Consider the following 23882-nt stretch of genomic DNA (forward strand, 5'->3'; position numbering starts at 1 on the left):
CTTTAAAATAGGCCTTACAAGCATGGGGAATGACTGTGTAAAACAAGCAAGCAAGCAAGCAAGCAAGCAAGCAAACAAGTGACAAGAGAAGATAACCTCTTTCTCATCAGAACTATTTCAACCTAGAGAACATGTTTTTCTGATGGTATGACTGCTTGAATTACTTAGGCCAAGTCTGTGTGCAAAGATATTTGCATGAGATGAAAACTATCAATGCAATTTCCAGTTAGAATCGCTTCATTTATGAAAGCTAACACTTACTTATACCCAAAGGTGGTCCCTAAAAAATACAGCTAACTTTTAGTGCAGACTGTACATGGTCATGAAGACTGAAAAATTATCCATTTAACTTAGACAATGTAGCTAGGTATTCTAGACGACAATCTATGTCTCCCAACAAATTAGAATGCTCTTTTTCCTAAAAGCATATAAAAATCACTAGATTTCAAAGATTATTCTGTTTTAGCACATTATTTCCAAACATTAATAGACATTGGTTATAATATAACCTCAGTATTATTTTGTCTTAAATAAATTCTACTTGGATTTTGTCATGTAAATTGGAAAATATGCCATCTTTCACGAACATTTAATTCACCTAAACGACTAGGCTGTAAATTCTCTGCAATATGCTTGAGGTACTAGCAATTCTATGGAACAGTGTTGACCAATAGAAATAAAATGTGACCACAAAAAAGAATTTTAAATTTGCTAGTAGCCACATTTTAAAAAGTAAAAAGAAGCCAGTAAAATCAATTAAGTCTATATGTGTATATACTTATTTATATATTTATATACTAAATATGTACAATTATATATAATTTTTAATTATATACGTAATTAAACCTAATATGTCCAAATATTATATTTCAACCTGTAATGTATATACATACATATATACATATTTTGCTGTACTAGGTCTTTGAAATAGATTATGTTACCACACATCTCAGTGTGAGATACAAGCCTTGTTTCAAATGTTCAGTAGTCACATGTGACTAGTGTCAACTAGTTGGAGAGCTATAGAATATTACCCACAGTGGAGTTACATCCAGGTTTTGTGCACGTTTACCTGTTTCATTTTTCCCCTTTATGGCAAGGCTCTAATTATTTCAAGAACCTCAAATAAAAGTAAATATATTTGATTGTATCCTTTTATGTAAGTTATTTACTATTTAAAATAAATCTTTATTTCTTCCCATTAGTTTCAATGCCAAATACTGATATGCTACCCTAATTCAATATGCAGATGTAATCAGTTTTCCAAACCTAGTGAGAAAAATATTAAATGTAATAAATAATTCTTTTGGCTGAATTATGAGCTGTGCAGAGAAACCTTCTCTAACCACCTTCTTGGGCGTTCCCACCCTCCATCCCACCAGACACTCCATCATGTAATCCTGCTTAATTTTTTTCATGTTTCATATAACTATTGACAATTTAAGAACATTATTTAAATCAGTTTACCTGTTCATTGTGTATCTCTGCTACTATAATATAGGTTCTTTGAGAGCAACCACATTTTTTTTTTCCGTGAAGCACCAATGATGCTCATTGCTTAGAAGAGTGCATAGCACAATGGAGGTGTTCAATAAATACTTGTTCACTGCATTTTAAAAACATAGACAAATCAGCTAAAATGGTGTTTAGAGAGCTTCACCTAAGAGTCACTGTCTTCTTAAAATCTTTCTAGGAAGTATTAAAATCTTCTAGAAAGTAGTGCAATGTTTATAGTGTAATTCATATGGTGGAAGGTCTCCTTTAAAAACAAGGAGTTCAGAAATGGAAAACATCTCATTTCTAATTAGGATAAGAGAAAAGCTTATCCTCCCCCCCCCCAAATATCATCTACAGTCTACTCAATACAATGCTATTAACCCAACATACAAACATGTTTCTTTCTCATTATTAAAAAAAGCCTCTCAAATTTAAAGTCAATAAAGAAATTAAAAGCTTAATGAGAGCAAGAATCCCCTGACTGTGTTCATGCTGTTATCAGCCTGTGATGCTGTAAAAGATAGGATGATGATTTCATTACCAGACAACCAAAAGAAGAGGAAGGATAACAAGGAGAGCTGTGAAAGACCTCCTGGTGAGAGAAATCTTGCAGTGAAAAATTGTTGAGCTTAATCAAGTCAAGGGAGAAATTAAATACAAAAGGGATAGCTTTTAAACATAACCACCTATTGCTTAATGCAAAATAATTTGGGAAAATAAGGAAAAATAATTTGAGATTGATCTAAACAAGATTCCTATTCAATGTAAAATTTTGTGGGAAACCCTGAGATAATGCCCACCATCTCTTCCCACGTAATCTCAAGAAATTACAATTGGCCTGGTCAGAATATAAGTAATTTTTTTATTACTCACTTTAAAAATAAGTATTATATGAACTAGAAATTTACTGCAAAATTCTAACATTTCGCTCCCAGATTAAGAGAGAACCAACCCTTCAGCAGATGTCAAAAGCTTCCACAACTATGGTCAAAAGAGAGGTGTATGGGTACAGTACTGGACTTTTCCTGCTTCCCACTGCCTTCACAAGTACTACACAGGGTACCCCAGACACAAAAAGGTTCTCACCACTTCTCCCTTCTATAAGACCACTACCCCCACACCCTCTGTTCTGGCTTCTTTCAGATCATCATCAAAACCTCCTGGCATTGTTCTCAATTCCCACACTTTCACCCCTTTAGACTCTGCACAGCTCCTGTTTATTCCCCCTCTCTCAGCTTTCCACAGTTCCTAAAACTTGCCCACTGTGTTCTGTGCAATTCACAATGCATCATCTTCAAAGTCCCCAGGATCTTGACACTTGACTCTGAATGTTCCCTTCCTCACCTTGCTCAAAGGAGCCCTGGATCTTCTCTGAGAAAAGTGTTTTCCCAATGGATCATTTTGTTTTACACCGTCCTTCCTCACATGCTTGAGACTGTACGGGGACAAGTGTTCGTTCTCTTTACAGCTCATCTCCAGTTCTAGATTATTCCCTCTTCCTTCTCTCTGAATTACTCTAGCTTTGAATCATGTCATCAGATATTACCGCATACCACTCTTGAGAGTTAGCTCCTATCCCTCAGGTTATTCCTCTTCATTTCTTGAAGATTTTAGTTTCTACTTCAATCACTCTCTCAAAGATCTTACAAATCTTAGAGATACCAATTTATAGGAGGTGATTCTTCCAACATTCTAATTTCATGTAAATGACAATAAAATTTCCATATTCACAAGTTCAAACATTTACTTTCTGGTCATGTACATACATATTAGGGAGAGAGAGGGAGTGGAAGGGAGAGGAGGGGAGAAGAGAGAATGGAACAAAGAAGAGAGAAGACTGGTTTCTTTCCAAATTTTTGAATGTGAATCTTAAAGGATTCCTTAATAATTCCTTAAAACTCAGCAAATGTAGTCTCTTTTTAGTCTCCCCGTCTTGACCTTCAACCCTACAAGTTTTGTATGATACAGCAGTAGTTTACTATTTGTAGTCATATACATACATGCACATATAAATACATATACACACACAATCTCTGTACATAAATACACATTTGATGATACTTTTGGGTTACTCAGAACAATCTCCTTCCCACATGGTTATCTTGCAAAATATTGGGGTTTTTCCCCAGGGTTTAAGGTTAGATGAGTGGAGGTAAGGTACCAGGCCAGCATGTACACCTCATCAGAGGAATGCAGATTATTAGATTAGTAACAATGCTATAAAACATACCCTGGCACTTTGGTGTGCCATAGCCCAGCAAATTAGACGGGTGTCCTTAGTCCTTAAGGAAAACACTATGCTTCCAATCCTTTACAAGTTGATCTATGAATGTAAACCTGGCACTCATTTCAATACATACAGGTAGTAAATAAACCAAAGGTTTATTTCAATTCACAAAAATTTCAAAAGGAAGAGAACATGATGGGGAAAGCATATGTTTCTTAGATACACTAAGCAAGATTACTAATTTCAGAGATATACCAGCATTAACCATAACAACAACAACAACAACAACAACAAGAGTAAGGATGCTTACACACATCAATAAAAAGCAATTATTTAATTTACTTTTAACTTACTCTATATCTCCGTCTTGCCTTGATTTAGCTAATTCTTGGTTTCACTCTACTCAGGGATATCACTCTCTTTCAACATCAGTTTTACTGCCATCGACCTCCCCTCTGGCAACCATCACTTTGTTCTATCTATTTAAGAATCTTTGTTAGTTGATGTTTTGTCCATTTATCCATTTTTTCAGTTTGTTATTCATTTGTTTTGTTTTTTAGATTACCCATATTAGTGAAATTATATAGTATTTGTCTTTCTCTGACTTATTTTACTTGGTATAATACCCTCTCGGTCTACCAATGTTTCTATTATTTACAAGACAAATATGGAATCAAGTGGTTAATAAGCACCTAAATAATTAAAACTAGCTTATATTCCATTTCAAAAATTTTATTCATTTTGCTAGACATGTGTCAAATATGCATGAATAAGTTGGAACTAGGGAATCAGTTATCCAGGATCACATGCAGATATCCCAGGATCAGTGATCCGTGAGGTTTTCTGAAATGGAATTTGTGTTTAAACATTGCTTCTGGACTTTGTGTAAGTTTCCTGTTCATTTTCTCCTTTACATAATTTTCAAATTTTGAGTTTCAGGCTATCTACTCCATAAGAGTTTGATATCTGACATTGCTAAATGAAACTTCAAGTTCTAGCACCTTCTTAATAATAACAACCTAGAGCAAATAATTTTCCTGCTCTCAGACTTCCTTGACTATAAAATGGAGCTAATACCTACCTCTTAGGTTTACTGTCAGGATAAATGGAAATGTTTCTTTGAAGCAATCTAGCTCAGTGACTGGTACATAATAGGTGATCATTATATTGGTATAAGCCATCCATTCAACAAAATTCTAGTATAGGTCAGATGTTTGTCAGTAAGTAAGCATTTTAGCACCCCTGGAAGTACCTTCTAGTGATAAAGACAGTCAACAAAGGTATAAACAAATTAACAATCTGGTGGTGATAGGTACTATAATAAAACAAACCAGGTTATGTTTCAAATCAATAAGTCAATAAATGAATAAATCAGGTTAATTGGAAAAAAAGAATGTAAAGACGAGCCATCTACTTTTTCTCAGCCCTTTGTTTATTGGACATTGTATCTGAAAACACAGAGAATGTCATGCAATAAACATGTTATGATCGTTTTATAAAAATTTGGTTGATTATATGTTCTTACCATAAGAAGTTCTTCATAAGATCCCAAAAGATGATTTCCCTGATGACAAAAAAAAAAAAGAAGATTAGAAATATGAGTATCACATCATATGTGATTTAGGTTTAAGTTTTATTTTCATATTCTGATTTCTCTTTTTTCTTGAACTGAACCATATTTATTAAAGTAAGACTCCCATCACTATTTGAATAATCAAAACAATTTTACATTTGTTGTAACACTATTTGTCTCTTAGTAAGTAAAAAAAAAAAGCACACCAACCATATAGAGTGAAAATACTCAAGACCTTTCCACGTCTAATTCTAATATTAATTATTTAACCTTTACTCGACTCAGTTTCCTCATTTTATAAAATCATGGAATTTGTTCCAATGGAATTAGAGCATATCTAAAATTTGAATTCTGTTAAAAGTTGAGCCAAAGTAATTTTAACTCATTTAAAGAAAAGTTTTATACATATTAAATTTGAAATACCAATTATACCACATACATACAACGTGTGAAGATATATTGCATATATCTCATGTTTAAACTAGAATTGGAAGTTATTGAGTAATTTAAAACCATTTAATTTCAACCAAGAGAAGAATATATTTTCCTTCAACTTTAGAATTCTAAACACTGAAGCCTGAGATGAAAAAGAAGAACGAAAATTCTAATTTGTCCCTGAGTGATTTAAGTGGTTTTTAAAAGCATCTTTTGCTCATAGAAAATATTTTTCTATCCATTCCTTTTTTTCAATCCCTACCATGTCTTTTTCCAATACCACTTTAATTTAAATTTTGACTACCAACTTCGAATTGAGCAGAAGAAATAGATTTCCAAAATCAGTGGGCTGCCATGAATCACTTTCAAAAAGAGAAGACAAACAAATGGATTACAGCTATCATTAGGCTCTGGAATTGAAATTACAAGCACTCTGAGGAGTAATTCTAGTATGTGGTCCAAGGATCCTGCTGCTCATGTCCATTAACATGGCACACCCTGCTGAATTATGAAAATATTCCTAAGATCTAACATTTTTACAAAACGATGCCAAAACCAAATCCCCAAAATACTCCCTTGATAAATACAGGTTCTATAAAACTCAAGAAAACTTTAAGAAAACTTTAAGACATACAGATATATTTCACATATTAAAAGCGGTGAAGTGTCTGGTATTAAAATTAATGTGCAGCGCAACTGAAAACTCCATTAAATAGATCCTTATTTTAAATTCCATCACCAATAGACAATGACTCTGGTACTCCCACAGTAATAAAGCCCAGAGTTCTTTCTCTGCAACTCAAGAATGCAGACCTGGGGCAGGTGAAAGTTCCAGAAAGGTGGATTTCATCTTACTATAAGGAGGAAAAAATACATCATGAGATAAGAGTGTTTTCAGTGACTAAAAACATTTAAACAGAGAAGAGGTTCATGTTAGACCATTCTAGCAAAGGTTTCTGACCAGAGTGCCCCTACATTTCTTTCCCACATTTGGGCCATTATTTCTGTGTGTCAATAACCTTTGTAGTGGGCTTACAAAAAAATGTGAGACACAAAACAAATCTGTGTTAAATATACATTAAATATATATTCCATATTAAGCATTTCTTTAAAATGTGCCATGCTGTTCAAGAGTGTATCATAATCACAAGTAGCCCCTCACATTTGGAGTTTCCTAGGTCTCAAACACTCTTTTCCCATCCTCTTTCCCAGTAATATAACCTATCCTATAGGTTCTAGGTATGTACTACCTTTTCCAGAAATGAGTTTCTGCCCCTCTCCAATGTTGAAACAGATTGTGTTTTACCTATTTCCTTTGCTAGAACCATAGGCACCCATAGGCAGCAGTTGTGGTTATAATTAAATTGTACCCCCAAAATTAATTCTGTAGAAACACCAGATCCAGAATGTTGATGCACTTTAAACAGATTATTTTTTGAGATAAATTTGGAGAACGCTGCATGATTCAGAGATTAAGCAAAGTCATTTATTAAAGGACATCACAGAGCCATGAAACTTTTATATTCTGTGAATTACTATTAAAAAGGTAAGTGGGTACAGAATTTCTCAAAATTGTTTTCCTTCAGACTAATTTTTTTTTTTTCATGGAGCACCTTCTAAGACTAAAGTTTCTTCACATTTGTTTTAGAGGACACAGAATTATTTTATTCACCATACTCTTGACTGCACCTGGCACAAAGTAGACAGGTAGGAAAAACTAATTGTATCAGTTTTTAAAGTGTAAACTAACCGGCTTTCAGGTTTCTTGATAAATGCCACCCCAACTGCCCCTATTTTTTGAAAAGGGACTTGGTGATCATCCTCTTCGTTCTGATTACAGGAATTCCCTGATATACTTGGTCACTTAATTTCTGTGAGAATAATTCAGGGCTCAAGATATTACATCTACACGAGCAGTGGGTTTCATTTTTGGATAGCAATTGTTCAAAAAATTCTTTTTCACTGGGGCACCTGTGTGGCTCAGTTGGTTAAGCTTCTGACTTCAGCTCAGCTCATGGTCTTGTGGTTCCTGAGTTTGAACCCCACATCAGGCTCCTCATGGACAGCGTGGTGCCTGCTTGAAATTCTCTCTCCCTTTCTTTCTGCCCCTCCTCCACTTGTGTATCCTATCTCAAAATAAACTTAAAAAATTCCTTTTCATTGAATTTATAACTGAGCACCTCTAACTGCAGTGCATTGATTCAAGCTCTTCCTCTCCAAATGACTAAAAAAGTTTACACTCTCTTCTACCTAACACTTCATAGGCATTCCTTTTAGGTTTCTACCCTCTCAAGTGAACATCTTAGTTCCCTTATTCCTACTGCAGTGTGGTTTCCAGATTTCTAAGTTCACAGCAAACTTGCTATAAAAATTTAGGTTGTTAACTCTGTGTTATTCTTCTAAAGCATACTTGAGGTCAAAATAAGACAGGATCTTAATGTTTTGGAAAGATGCCACGGCTTAATCCTGTGCTCTCTATTCCATTCATATTGTTCCTGTGGCCCAGAATGCTGTTCTTTCTTTCCTTCACCTCTACAAACAGCGTTTACCTTTTGAGATCAAGTCAACCCCATGGCATGCTCAACTACTTTAGCTGCCATTTCTTCTCTCCTGCTCTCAGACAAATCATTCAGGACTCATTGTCTACTATCACAATTTACCCTCCCAATTTTCTTTATTATTCGCCGATGTTCCATGTGTATTTTTCTTTATTCCCTAAGAAGTTATAAAGGTATGAGGGCAAGTACTTTACTTTTTACTTCTCCAGAGCACTTTATAAAAGGCTTACACACATGAAATCTATTGGTTAAATATTTGCCTGAAAATGTTGGTGCACATTGATATGCAGATTGCTATGGCTACCATCCTTACAAACCTCCCCTTGCTCCTTAATATTTAGAGGGCTAAGGTAAAGAGCACTGGGATCGACATAGTCAGGATGCAGTTTACTTTCTGACTGCCCAAGCTTTTTTATTTGCTCTGAGGGAAAGGTGGTGTGCTGAAAAGGACACTTGCAGATTCTCTGGCCTTGTTTCCTGATAGGTCCCTCAAACGGGAGGCACTGGTAGGAATTTAAAAGGCAAAAGTGAGGGAAAAATCCTTCTGTTTTCAACTCTCAAAGTAGCAGAAAGTCAACTACCAAGAGGGTGTAGACTCCAGCATATGCAGGTACTCACAGCAGCAGGTGAGGAAGCTCCGTTTCAGAAGCAGTGCCTCAGCTTAACTGGGAGTGCTCTCTAGGACAGAGGCAGGGGCAGCTCCCTGATTCCATGTCATATCTACTCATCCTTTTCCCTGCCCATCTATCACTTTTGAAAACATTCCTCTGCCTTAAAAAACCTCTCTTTGAGGGGACACAAAGGGCCGTTAAACCGACGAAAATCCATCAAGGAAATACAAATTAAAACCATAATGAAATACCTTTCAATAAATCACCCAAGCCATTTAGAAAGTACAGAAATAGGGGCTCCTGACGGACTCAGTTGATAAAGCGTGAGACTCTTCATCTTAGGGTTCTGAGTCTGAGCCCCACATTGGGTGCAGAGATTAGTGAAAAGATACAATAAAATTTTAGAAAGTAATAAAAACAGAAAATACAGAAAGGAAAGAGAAAATACCAAGCGTTGATGAGGATGGACAACAACCAGAATTCTCAGACACAGCTTCTGGAGCTGTAAACTTGGCACAAACTCTTTAGGAGCCTAGCTGGCTGTTTCTACTGAAAGTGAACTTAGGCCACCTCTATGGTCCCAGAGCTCCATTTCTCTAGGCATATGCTCATCATAAATGTGTACAAATGTTTACCAAAAGACACAGAATAACATGTTCACAACATACTACTTGTGGTCGCTGAAACCTGGATATTACTCAAATCTTCAGTAACAACAGAAGGATACATTGGGGTATATTCACATAATAGGGATACTTAGAGCAATGATGATGGCTGTCTACAACTACATGCAACGATATGGATGAATTATACAAACAATGTTAAGTTAAAGTAGTCAGTCATGAAAGTACACATACTGTATTATCCCTTTTATATGAAATTACAGCAGACAAGACTAGCATATGCTGTAAGAAGTTAGGACAATGTACTACCTTTTGGGGAAGCAGGAGACAGCCTAATGGGGTGCCAGGTGATCTGTTTCTTTATCTGGATGCAAGGGACAGGGATATTCACTTGGTAAAAATCATTGAGGTTCACTCCTACAATATGTGCACTTTTCTGTATGTATATGTGTATACACACACACACACACACACACACACACACACATACAGAGAGAGAGAGAGAGAGAGAGAGAGAGGGAGAGAGAGAGAGAGAGAACGAACTCAGTACAAACTTTAAAAAAGGTCCTGGTCTACTTCAGACCAGGGAATATCAGTGACTTTGTCACCGCATACCTAGGGTAATATACTGGAAAAAAATGAAACCAACTATTCTAAACATTTCTTTTAGCCATTAAAACAAACAAGCAAGCACTAAGCAAGTTTTCTCAGAACACCTAACTATAAAATAAAATAACTGAAAAACCTGCAGTAGTTTCTGTCTTCTTGACTTAATGCATATAGATGTAGGTTTCCTTGCTTTCCAAGTTAACACATGTAATTCTTATGTTCTATTTCAAAATAACTTTTATCATTTCCATAAAATAACTAAAAATTCCAGAACACACATGTTAAACATTTCTGCCAGAGGCACCTCGGTGGCTTAGTCGATTAAGTGTTGGACTTTGGCTTAGGTCATGATCTCATGGTTCATGAGTTCAAGCCTTGCATCGAGCTCTGTGCTGACAGCTCAGAGCCTGAAGTCAGCTTTAGATTCTGGGTCTCCCTCTCTCTTTGTCCCTCCCTCGCTCGTGCTCTCTCTCGAAATAAACATTAAAAACAACTTCCGCCAAATCCCATGAAGTGTTTCAAACCAGTAAGATATGATTCAGGTTTTAAAAATATGTAACAAACACCACTGGCATTTTCACATATTTTAAATACCCAACTTTATCTTCCAGATCATATTTAAACATTTTCATTCATAATCATTATTTTCATAAAAGTTGAGTCTTTAACCAGAATAAAACTTCCCTACTGCTAGACAAGGAAAGGAGTTATGAAATAAAAAACCTGAAGGGAGATACTTTGTTTTGTCTTTCATTATTAAATACAATTCAGAGGCTCACACTATTTAATGGAATTTCTTTTAAAACATACAGAAGTGAAAGGGAGGAGAAGATGGCAGCGTAGGAGGATGCTGGGCTCACCTTGTCCTGCTGATCGCTTGGATTCCACCCACACCTGCCTAAACAAGCCACAAAACCGCCAGAAGACGAGCAGAACGGACCCTCCGGAGCCAAGCATAGACAAGAGGCCCACGGAAGAGGGTAGGAAGGGCGGAGAGGCGGTGTGCGCTACACGGACTGGTGGGATGGGGCTGGTGTGGTGGAGGGGCAGCCCGCCCAGTAAGGCATAGCCCCTGCGTCTGGCTTGCAAAAGTGGAGGGGACAGACTGCGTGAGTTCTAACAGCCAGCAGGACTTAATATCTGGAATGTTAAAAGTCAACAATTCTACCCTCGGAGATCTGGGAGGGCGAGAGGACCCCGGGAGAGTTGATGAGCCCTGAAGACGGAGCTTAGCTCGGCGGGGAACAAAGGTGCTGGCCAGCACCATCTCCCTCTCCCATCTCCCGGCCGAAATCCCAAAGGGAAACAGTTCCCCTCACCAAACTTGCTTGCACCATGCAAACACCCAACGCTGTGCTTCTGTGGATCCATCCCTCCGACGGGTCTGCTACCTCCCTCCAGGTGCTACAGGGCCCCTCCCGCAGGGGACCACTTACAGCAAAGAAGCTAAGCCTGCCCCGCCCACCCCTGTGCACGTTGCAGATCCACCCTGCCTAATACGCCAGATCCCATCAAAGCAGCACAAACCTGGCAGTGTGCAAGTAGCCCAGAGAGGGCCCACACCAGTTCACAATGAGTCCTGCCCCTGGGAGAGGGGAACGTAAGGTGCACACCAGTCTGACTCTGGCCCAAGCGGTGGACTGGGGACAGACATTGGGTCTGACTGCGGCCCTGCCCACCAACACAAGTTACTCCAAACAACACAGGGGAAGTGCCCTGCAGTTGGGCGCCACCCCAGGGACTATCCAAAATGATGAAACGGAAGAATTCTCCTCAAAAGAAATCCCAGGAAGTAGCGACAGCTAACGAATTGATCAAACATGATTTAAGCAATAAAACAGAACAAGGATTTAGAATAATAGTCATAAAATTAATCCTTGGGCTTGAAAAAAGCATAGAGGACAGGAAAGAATCTATTACTACAGAGATCAAGGGACTAAGAAATAGTCATGAGGAGCTAAAAAATGCTATAAATAAGGTGTAAAATAAAATGGAGGTGACAATAGCACGGATTGAAGAGGCAGAGGAGAGAATAGGTGAATTAGAAGATAAAATTATTGGAAAAGAGGAAGCTGACAAAAAGAGAGAGAAAAAAATCCAGGAGTATGAGGGGAGAATTAGAGAACTAAGTGAGGCAATCAAACAGAACAATATCCGCATAACAGGAATTTCAGAAGAGGAAGAGAGAGAGAAAGGGGCTGAAAGTGTACTTGAACAAATCATAGCTGAGAACTTTCCTGATGTGGGGAAGGAAAAAGGCATTGAAATCCAAGAGGCACAGAGACTCAATTCAGATGTAACTTCAATTGATCTTCTGCACTACATATCATAGTGAAACTGGCAAGTACAAGGATAGGGAGAAAATTCTGAAAGCAGCTAGGGATAAACATGCTCCAACATATAAAGGGAGACCGATAAGACTGATGACAGATCTATCTACTGAAACCTGGCAGGCCAGAAAGGAATGGCAGGAATACTTCAATGTAATAATGAACAGAAAAAATATGCAGCCAAGAATCCTTTCTCCAGCAAGTCTCTCACTCAGAATAGAAGGACAGATAAAGGTCTTCCCAAACAAAAACTGAAGGAATTCATCACCACTAAACCAGCCCTACAAGAGATCCTAAGGGGATTCAGTGAGTAAAATGTTGCAAGGACCACAAAGTACCAGAGACATCATTACAAGCATGAAAACTACAGACATCACAATGAATCTAAACCCATATCTTTCAATAACAACACCGAATATAAATGGACTAAATGCTCCAACCAACAGACATAGGGTATCAGAATGGATTAAAAAAAGAAAAAAACACAAGACCCATCAGTTTGCTGTCTACAAGAGACTCATTTTAGACCTGAGGACACCTTCAGATTGAAAGTGAAGGGATGGAGAACTATCTATCATGCTACTGGAAGTCAAAAGAAAGCTGGAGTAGCCATACATTTATCAGACAAACTACACTTTAAATTAAAGGGGATAACAAGAGATGAAGAAGGGCATTATATAATAATTACAGAGTCTATCCATCAGGAAGAGCTAACAATTGTTAAGTGTCTATGCGCCAAATTTGGGAGCCCCCAAATATATAAAACAATTAATCACAAACATATGCAACCTTATTGATAAGAATGCAGTAATTGCAGGGGACTTTAATACCCCACTTACAACAATGGATAGGTCATCTAGACACAGGATCAATAAAGAAACAAGGGCCCTGGGGCGCCTGGGTGGCGCAGTCGGTTAAGCGTCCGACTTCAGCCAGGTCACGATCTCGCGGTCCGTGAGTTCGAGCCCCGCATCAGGCTCTGGGCTGATGGCTCGGAGCCTGGAGCCTGTTTCCGATTCTGTGTCTCCCTCTCTCTCTGCCCCTCCCCCGTTCATGCTCTGTCTCTCTCTGTCCCAAAAATAAATAAAAAACGTTGAAAAAAAAAAAATTAAAAAAAAAAAAAAAAAAAAAAAAAAAAAGAAACAAGGGCCCTGAATGATACATTGGATCAGATGGACTTGACAGATATATTTAGAACTCTGCATCCCAAAGCAACAGAATATACTTTCTTCTCAAGTGTACATGGAACATTCTCCAAGATAGATCACATACTGGGTCACCAAACAGACCTTAATAAGTATACAAGAATTGAGATCATACCATGCACACTTTTAGACCACAATGCTATGAAACGTGAAATCAACCACAGGAAAAAGTCTGGAAAACCTCCAAAGGCACGGAGGTTAAAGAACACCCTACTAAAGAGTGAATGGATCAACCAGGCAATTAGAGAAGAAATTAAAAAATACATGGAAATAAATGAAAACGAAAATACAGCAATCAAACGCTTTGGGATGCAGCGAAGACAGTCCTGAGAGGAAAATACATGTCAATCCAGGCCTATCTCAAGAAACAAGAAAAATCCCAAATACAAAATCTAACAGCACACCTAAAGGAAATAGAAGCAGAACAGCAAAGACACCCAGAACCCAGCAGAAGAAGAGAAATAATAAAGATCAGAGCAGAAATAAACAACATAGAACCAAAAAAATCCTGTAGAGCAGATCAATGAAACCAAGAGTTGGTTTTTTGAAAAAAACAAACAAGATTGATAAACCTCTAGCCAGGCTTCTCAAAAAGAAAAGGGAGATGACCCAAATAGATAAAATCATGAATGAAAATGGAATGATTACAACCAATCCCTCAGAAGTACAAACAATTAGCAGGGAATGCTATGAAAAACTATATGCCAACAAACTGGACAACCTGGAAGAAATGGACAAATTTCTCAGCACCCACACACATCCAAAACTCAAACAGAAAGAAAAGGAAAACTTGAACAGACCCATAACCAGCGAAGAAATTGAATCAGTTATCAAGCATCTCCCAACAAGTAAGAGTCCAGGACCAGATGGCTTCCCTGGGGAATTCTACCAGACATTTAAAGCAGAGATAATACCTACCCTTCTGAAGCTGTTCCAAAAAATAGAAAGGGAAGGAAAACTTCCAGACTCATTCTATGAAGCCAGCATTTCTTTGATTCCTAAACCAGACAGACTCCCAGCAAAAACAGACAACTACAGGCCAATATCCCTGATGAATATGGATGCAAAACTTCTCAATAAGATACTAGCAAATCTAATTCAACAGCATATAAAGTGAATTTTCCCCATGATCAAGTGGGATTCATTCCTGGGCTACAGGGCTCGTTCAACATTCGCAAATCAATCAATGTGATACATCACCTTAATAAAAGAAAAGATAAGAACCATATGATCCTGTCAATCCATGCAGAAAAAGCATATGACAAAATTCAGCATGCTTTCATAATAAAAACCCTCAAGACAGTTGGGATAGAAGGAACATAGTTAAGCATCCTAAAAGCCATTTATGAAAAGCCCACAGCTAATATCATCCTCAGTGGGGAAAAACTGAGAGCTTTCCCCCTGAGATTAGGAACATGACAGGGATGTCCACTCTGACTGCTGTTGTTTAACACAGTGTTGGAAGTTCTAGTGAAAGGGCGGGCCTACACCAGCCAACTCCATCTTGTTCTGTGTCCTTCACCTTGACCACACCACCTCCCCTTGAGCCACCCCCTCCCCCACCTGCCTAACAGAACTCGGACCTCACCAACTGCCCTTAGGGGAGTTGGTGCTCCCCTTGAGCAACCCCCTCCCCCACCTGCCCAACAGAACTGGGACCCTTCCCCAGCCAATCAGCTGAGGCCATAGCTATTACCTCACCAACTGCCCCTAGGCCCCAATAAAACCTTTGGGCTTTGGAAACTCGCTCTCTCTCTCCCTGGTATCTCACCGCTGCGTCGGTGCAGGTAGGGGATTGAGCTTGAGCTAGCTCAAATAAAGGCTCTTTTGCTTTTACATCGGACTCGGCTCCCTGGCGGTATTTGGGGATCACGAATTCTGGGCATAACATTTGGGGGCTCGTCTGGGATCCCCAAGACCCCCGAGGGACCCCCGACCCGGAGAGCCTGACTGGCCACGGTTAGTGTCTGTCTGTTCTGTCTTTTCCGTGTGAGCTCATTTAATTCTGGTAGTGCCCGACGCGGTCTAAGTGGACGCACTGGAGGACCACGGGCTGGGAGTTTTGGAAGACGTTCCGATTCTCCCTTCTGGAGGGACGTGGAATCCCCTCATCTGTTTTGGAGGGACGTGGAATCCCCTCATCTGTTTTGGAGGGACGTGGAATCCCCTCATCGGTTTTGGAGGCACGTGGAATCCCCTCAAAGGTCTGAGACGAGGCGGGTCGCTCCCGCTGGTCGGCGTGAGGCCATCGTCTTTGGAGGGACGTGGAATCCCCTCATTGGTTTTGGAGGGACGTGGAATCCCCTCATCTGTTTTGGAGGGACATGATTTCCCCTCATCGGTTTTGGAGGGACGTGGAATCCCCTCATTGGTTTTGGAGGGACGTGGAATCGCCTCATCTGTTTTGGAGGGACCTGGAATCCCCTCATCGGTTTTGGAGGGACATGGAATCCCCTCATCGGTTTTGGAGGGACGTGGAATCCCCTCATCGGTTTTGGAGGGACGTGGAATCCCCTCAAAGGTCTAAGCTAGCTTTCAGTTTTGCTTCCATGGAGTTGGAAGACTTTCTAGGGGCCCTCTGTTTGTCTGTTTTTGTGTTTCTCTGTTTTGCTCTGTGGACTTACTGGACGGACGTTATGGGACTCAGACTACTCCTCTAAGTATTATGATTGATCACTTCAAGGATGTGAGGGGAAGAGCTAACAACCTCAGTGTGGAAGTCCGAGAGGGTCGGTGGCAGTTTTTTTGTTCTAGCGTGTGGCCAACTTTCAATGTCGGACGGCCACCAGAGGGGACCTTCGACCTCCCTACCATCCACCGAGTCAGGAGTATCATCTCTCAGCCTAAGATGGGCCATCTTGATCAGCTCCCTTACATTATCACTTGGTAGGACCTTGTAGAAGACCCAGCCTCTTGGCGTAAGCCTTTCCTAGACCCACTCCTTCTGGAGCCAAAACCCATTCTTGCTTTGCAGGGGACAAAGAAGAAAAGTCTTACCCAGCCTTCAGCACCCCTCTACCCTGTCCTACAAGGGGGGACTGAAGAAGAATTAATTTTTCCTCCCCTGTATAACCCCTCTAGGATGCCGGAAGAACACCATCCTCCCCGTCCGGGGGAGGCATTGCTATTCCGAGAGCAGGAGGCAGAAACGCTCCAGTGGGAAGCCCGCCCTTTACCAGACAAAGGGCTCAGAGGGAGCAATCCGCCTCCGCCGCCGCCGACTCCACTGTTCTGCCCCTGCGAGCCACCGGACCCCCAGACGCAGAGGGGAATCAGCCCCATCACTTTTGGCCTTTCGCCACTAGTGACCTCTACAATTGGAAAGCTCAGAATCCTAAGTTTTCCGAGAAACTGGCAGGGCTTATTGATTTATTAGACTCTGTTCTTTTTACCCATCAGCCCACGTGGGACGATTGCCAGAAGCTTTTGCAGGTCCTGTTCACGACTGAAGAAAGAGAAAGAATCCTCAATGGGGCCCGAAAACTAGTTCCAGGCGCAGACGGGAATCCCACCACCAACCAGGCTCAGACAGATGCCTCCTTCCCCTTAACTCGGCCCCAGTGGGATTTCAACACGGCAGAAGGTAAGGAGAGGCTCCGGGTCTACCTCCAGACTCTAATGGGGGGGGGGGGGTCTCCGAATGGCTGCTAGAAAGCCAACCAATTTGGCCAAAGTAGGAAATGGACAACAGGGAAAAGATGAATCTCCGGCTGCCTTTTTAGAACGGATCATGGAGGCATTGTGTACCTATACCCCCAGGGATCCAGAGGCTCCAGAAAGCAAGGCAGCTGTTATCATGGCCTTTGTAAACCAATCGGCCATAGACATTAGGAGAAAATTACAGAAAATAGGTAGACTAGGAGAAAAAAGTCTGCAGGACTTACTGGTGGTAGCCAAAAAGGTATATAATAACCGGAGCCTCCTGAGGACAAGCAGGCTCGCGCCATGGCGGCTGCCAGCAGTAAGCAGACTCGAGACCTGGCCAGAATACTACTAGCTACCACTGCTGACTCCCCCGAGGAACGAGACCGCCGTCTCCGGCAGCTGGCAGACAATGCAAGAAAAGGTAAAGGAACCACCAAGGTGGGGAAGCAGAGGCTGCAGAAGGATCAGTGCGCATACTGCAAGCAGATAGGGCATTGGGCCCGAGATTGTCCAAAAAGTGCTGGCGGGAAGGGAAGCAAGACTGATCGAGTAAAAGTCCTAGAGCTAGATGAACTAAGTGATTAGGGGAGTCGGGGTTCGGACCCTCTCCCCGAACCCAGGGTAACTCTTAAAGTGGAGGGGACCCCTGTCGACTTCCTTGTCGACACCGGAGCACAACATTCGGTCCTCCGCACCCCACAAGGAAAACTAGCTAGCAAGAAGTCCTGGGTACAAGGGGCAACTGGTATGAGCCAGTATTCATGGACTACCCGAAGAACGGTAGATTTGGGAACGGGCCGGGTATCCCACTCCTTTATGGTAATACCAGAATGCCCCTACCCGCTGTTAGGACAGGACTTACTGACCAAGATTGGAGCTCAGATAACTTTCGGACAAGGGGGGCCTCAGGTCACCGATGGCAAGGGCCACCCCATCCAGGTCCTGACCATGAAACTGGAGGATGAATACCTCCTCCACCAGGAGGCGCTCCCGAGAGAGGATAATATAGACAGATGGCTACAAGAATTCCCCTCGGTTTGGGCAGAGACAGGGGGGGATGGGACTAGCCGCTCACAGGACCCCAGTCCTGGTAGAGGTCAAGCCAGGACAGAGTCCGGTAAGGATCAAATAATACCCCATGTCTCAGGAGGCCCGGAAGGGGATCCAGACACACATCCGGAGACTACGAAGCCTAGGGGTACTAGTTCCTTGCCAGTCTGCCTGGAACACCCCCCTACTGCTGGTCAAAAAGCCTCACACAAATGACTACCGACCGGTACAAGAACTCTGGGAAGTAAATAAGAGGGTCGCGGACATACACCCAACTGTTCCCAACCCATATAATCTCTTGAGCTCCTTGGCGCCCTCCAGGGTCTGGTATACTGTACTAGATTTAAAGGATGCCTTCTTCAGTCTGCCGCTGGCACCCCAGAGCCAACCCTTGTTCGCCTTCGAGTGGCATGATCCGGAGGAGGGCTACAGTGGGCAGCTCACCTGGACACGGCTACCTCAGGGATTCAAAAATTCACCCACCATCTTCGACGAGGCACTACACGAGGGCCTGGGTGAGTACAGAAGGGAGCACCCTGGCCTCACCCTTCTACAGTACGTAGATGACATCCTGATTGCTGCCGACACGGCCAAAGACTGCGAGCGAGGGACCCAGGACCTGCTGGCTACTCTGGGGGCCTTAGGGTACCGGGCATCTGCGAAGAAGGCTCAGATATGCAGGGAGAGGGTAAGTTACCTGGGATATATCCTGGAGGGCGGACAGCGGCGGTTATCAGATGCCAGAAAAGAAACTGTCCTAAAGATCCCTACTCCTACCTCCCGAAGAGAAGTGACGGAATTCCTAGGATCAGCCGGCTACTGCCGCCTCTGGGTTCCAGGTTTTGCTGAGATTGCCAGGCCCCTATATGAAGCTACCAAACAGGGGAAAACATTTAAATGGACTGAAAAAGAAGAAATTGCCTTTAATCAGTTAAAAAAGGCCCTCCTAAGTGCCCCAGCCCTGGGCTTACCAGACATTACGAAACCCTTCCACCTCTTTGTAGACGAACATAAGGGAATAGCAAAAGGGGTTCTAACTCAAGCCTTAGGCCCCTGGAACCGCCCAGTGGCTTACCTGTCTAAGAAACTAGATCCAGTGGCTGCCGGCTGGCCGCCATGCCTAAGAATTATTGCGGCGACAGCACTCCTAGTCAAGGATGCAGACAAGCTGACCCTAGGACAGGAGATCTGGATCACGACACCACACACCATTGAAGGGGTCCTGAAACAGCCTCCGGATAGATGGATGAGCAATACACGTATGACTCATTACCAGAGCCTCCTACTCAACCCTCCACGAGTGCAGTTCCACCCCAGTCCAGCCCTCAATCCTGCAACCCTGCTGCCCGACCCTGACCTAGGTACTCCATTACATGACTGTGTGGGAATTCTGGAACAAGTACATGGATTCCAGACGGACCTGACCGACCGGCCCCTCCCCGATGCTGAGGCTACTTGGTTCACTGATGGCAGCAGCTTTGTGCAAGACGGACACAGGTATGCGGGTGCAGCGGTGGTCACCGAAACAGACACTGTATGGGCGGAGGCTCTACCCTCCGGAATGTCAGCCCAGCGAGCAGAGCTCATAGCCCTCCCCAAGGCGCTGATGCTGGGAGCTGGAAAACGGCTTAACATCTACACAGACAGCTGTTATGCGTTTGCCACAGCTCATATTCATGGGGCAATTTATCAGGAGAGGGGGTTACTGACAGCAGAAGGACGGACTATAAAAAATAAGCAGGAGATACTTAACCTGCTTACGGCCTTATGGCTTCCTGCCAAGCTAGCAATTATCCACTGCCAAGGGCACCAAAAAGCTGATAACCCAGTAGCTACAGGTAATCGAAAGGCTGACCAGGCAGCCAAGGCAGTCGCCCTTACTTCAGTCCCCACCAGGACCATACAACTACCGGGCCCGGGAGACCCAGTTTTACCAGACCAGCCCAAATACTCCCAGGAGGAGTTACAGTGGATCAAGAAACTCCCCATGGCCCAGGAGATAAAGGGATGGTGGTATACACCTAACAAGGAGCTCGTGCTGCCAGACCGGCTCGGAGTCTCAATATTAGAGCACATGCATCGGTCTACTCACATGGGGGCCCGAAAATTAAAAGACTTAATCCGACATGCCGGAATCAAGATTCACCAACAGGACACCAAAATACAGCAAGTTGTATCTGCCTGCAAGACCTGCCAACTCACCAACGCGAGAGCCACATCAAATAAAAAAGGAACCAGGCTCAGAGGCACCAGACCGGGAGCCCAATGGGAAGTCGACTTCACTGAAGTCAAACCAGGAAAGTATGGTTATAAATATCTTTTAGTATTTTCAGACACCTTCTCTGGCTGGGTGGAGGCATACCCAACCAAGCATGAAACGGCTCAGACGGTGGCTAAGAAGCTACTAGAAGACATTTTACCCAGGTATGGTTTTCCTGCCATGGTAGGATCAGACAATGGACCAGCTTTTATCTCACAGATAACACAGGCAGTAGCCAAGGCCGTGGAGGCAAACTGGAAATTACATTGTGCTTATAGGCCCCAGAGCTCAGGACAGGTAGAAAGAATGAATAGAACCCTAAAAGAGACCCTTACCAAATTAACCATGGAGACTGGCGGGGACTGGGTGACTCTCCTACCGTACTCCCTTTACCGGGTTAGAAACACTCCTTACACTCTGGGTTTTACTCCCTACGAGATCATGTTTGGCAGGCCACCCCCTGTTATTCCCAGCCTTCGAGCTGAACTTATTGCTGAGTTTAAAGATCGAGAACTTTTTCTTTCCTTGAGAGGGCTCCAGAGGGCGCACAAGGACATTTGGCCGCGCCTCCATCCCATCTACGAGGCTGGCCCGACCCCAACACCTCACCAGTACAGGCCGGGAGAACTGGGTCTACGTCAAGAGGCACCACCGAGAGACCCTCGAGCCGCGCTGGAAGGGACCCTACATCGTGGTGTTAACCCCCACCGCTCTCAAAGTAGACGGCATCGCGACGTGGGTCCATCACACCCACGTTCGGCCAGCAGACCCCTCCTCGATCCGGAAGGACTTTGTCACGCGATGGGCCATCAGTCAGGACCAACACAACCCGCTCAAGCTCAAGCTACAGCCCATTCGACCCACCTAATATTGATAACTCTGTTAACTCTGCTTGTCATTGCTCATGCTGCCGGGAGTCCCCACGCCCCCCCAAACATCACCTGGCAGATCATAGACACCAGCTTGTGGACAATACTTTTCAGACCTCCCAGAGCCACCCCAGGGACACTTGCTTCCCAGAACTTTGCGTAAACCTCCAACTCTGTTCCCCTTGTCACCATAAATGCAGCCAGTCCCATGATTGGGTCCGTAAGCTACATGACAAGGGGGGAATGAAAGGGCAGGCCTACGCCAGCCGACTCCATCTTGTTCTGTGTCCTTCACCTTGACCACACCTCCTCCCCTTGAGCCACCCCCTCCCCCACCTGCCTAACAGAACTCAGACCTCACCAACTGCCCTTAGGGCACACCTCCTCCCCTTGAGCCACCCCCTCCCCCACCTGCCTAACAGAACTCGGACCTCACCAACTGCCCTTAGGGGAGTTGGTGCTCCCCTTGAGCAACCCCCTCCCCCACCTGCCCAACAGAACTGGGACCCTTCCCCAGCCAATCAGCTGAGGCCATAGCTATTACCTCACCAACTGCCCCTAGGCCCCAATAAAACCTTTGGGCTTTGGAAACTCGCTCTCTCTCTCCCCGGTATCTCACCGCTGCGTCAGTGCAGGTAGGGGATTGAGCTCGAGCTAGCTCGAATAAAGGCTCTTTTGCTTTTACATCGGACTCGGCTCCCTGGCGGTATTTGGGGATCACGAATTCTGGGCATAACACTAGCATCAGCAGTCAGACACCAAAAGGAAATCAAAGGCATCAAAATTGGCAAGGATGAAGTCAAGCTTTCCCTTTCTGCAGATGACATGATATTATACGTGGAAACCCCAACAGACTCCACCAAAAGTCTGCTAGAACTGATACATGAATTCAGCAAAGTTGCAGGATACTAAACCAATGTATAAAAATCAATTGCATTCTTATACACTAATAATGAGGCAACAGAAAGACAAATGGAGAAACTGATCCCATTCACAATTGCACCTAGAAGCATAAAATACCTAGGAATAAACCTAACCAAAGATGTAAAAGATCTGTATGCTGAAAAGTATAGAAAGCTTATGAAGGAAATTGAAGAAGATATAAAGAAAAGGAAAAACAATCCGTGCTAATGGATTGGAAGAATAAATATTGTTAAAATTTTTTTAAAGTAAACTCCACCCGATGTGGGGCTTGAACCCAGGAACCCAAAATCAAGATCGCATGATCTGCTAGATGAGCCAGCCTGGTGCCCCCATGACACTGACTTTGTATTCGGCTATGAATTAGCGATTTCTTGGCAATATGAATTAGTCACCTGTGGGTCTTGAACCTTCAACTCTGTGGCAACAATAGACACACACTGCACGTTTCTGCTCAGAAAAGGATCATCAAACTCGGTCCACATGTAGTCACCAAACAAAATGTTATGTCTGTTGATCAGCTTTCTAACGCTCAGCTTAGTATGTTCTTTTTTGGCAGGGCTGGAAACACAAGACACAGAGGTCAGGATGGTAACAAGTGCCTTCTACAAAGTCAGACCTTTCAGAGCACAGCCGTGGGCTCGCCTGGGGGTTCAGCCCCAAGCCAAGCCCTGCTCTCCATACGCCAAGAGGCCACAGCAACAGCTCCTGCCACCCGCGGCTGCCCCAACGGAAGATCAGCCCGGACACACAGGCCTGGCGCGTGCCGCGAGCTCTCGCTAGTGCTGCTACTGTTAGGAACCAAGGCGCAAAGCTCCCACAGCCGTGGGGTTGCAGCTCGAGTCCGCATTTTAACAAAAGCCCGAGGCCTCTGATTCACGTGGGAAAACTCTGACACTTTCCGACTGGCCTTCAAGGCTTCCAGGACGCTGACCGGTTCTGGACCATACCTGCCTCCGCTCCACCTCCCACACTGCCCCAGCCGGCCTCCCCCTCGGCCTCGCCCTCTGCGGCAGGCAGGCCCGGGAGGGTCCACCGTCCCGGGCGCCTGCCCCACACAAGCCACACCCAGACCCCTCTGAAAACTGCGGACCACGCGGATTCGCCTGGGGTCCTGAGACGTCAGGTGGTGGGCAGCTAGGGTGACCGAACAGCCCGACAAACGCCAGCTCTGAGGATAACTGGCACACACGCCCCTTCATCCCAGGGCCGTCAGGCTCCGCTTGGGTGCGGTGCCCAGGCTCACCTGTGCTCCTCTGGTGCACCTCCAAGTGGACATTCGGCGCCTCGGCAACGCAGGGCGGCGCTTGCTTAAGGTGGCCCACGGCCTCATCCATGGCGCCGCCTGGAGCAGTGGGGACCCGGCCGGAGCGTGGCCGCCTCGCCGCCTGGAGCCGCTGCGTCACCCCGCGCCTCCGCAGCTGCCTTGCCGCCGCCTCGCGCCAACCTCGCCTCGCGCCGCCGCCTCG

General features: G+C 43.6%; 1 long non-coding RNA gene across 2 annotated transcripts; it reads right to left on the reverse strand.

Moving 5' to 3' along the window:
- Positions 1–1496: 1496 nt before the first annotated feature.
- On the reverse strand, positions 1497–23872 carry LOC131509700 (uncharacterized). Of its 2 annotated transcripts, XR_009260655.1 has the most exons (4): positions 23660–23872; positions 22809–22974; positions 5250–5288; positions 1497–1606 (listed from the first exon to the last, which is right to left on the reverse strand). It is a non-coding gene; the product is annotated as an uncharacterized LOC131509700 (long non-coding RNA). The 2 variants fall into 2 exon arrangements; XR_009260654.1 differs by lacking the exon at positions 23660–23872 and having other exon boundaries at positions 22809–23159.
- Between the last annotated feature and the right edge of the window lie 10 nt (positions 23873–23882).

Source organism: Neofelis nebulosa, chromosome 4 (genome assembly GCF_028018385.1).
Source record: "Neofelis nebulosa isolate mNeoNeb1 chromosome 4, mNeoNeb1.pri, whole genome shotgun sequence".
NCBI lineage: Eukaryota > Metazoa > Chordata > Mammalia > Carnivora > Felidae > Neofelis > Neofelis nebulosa.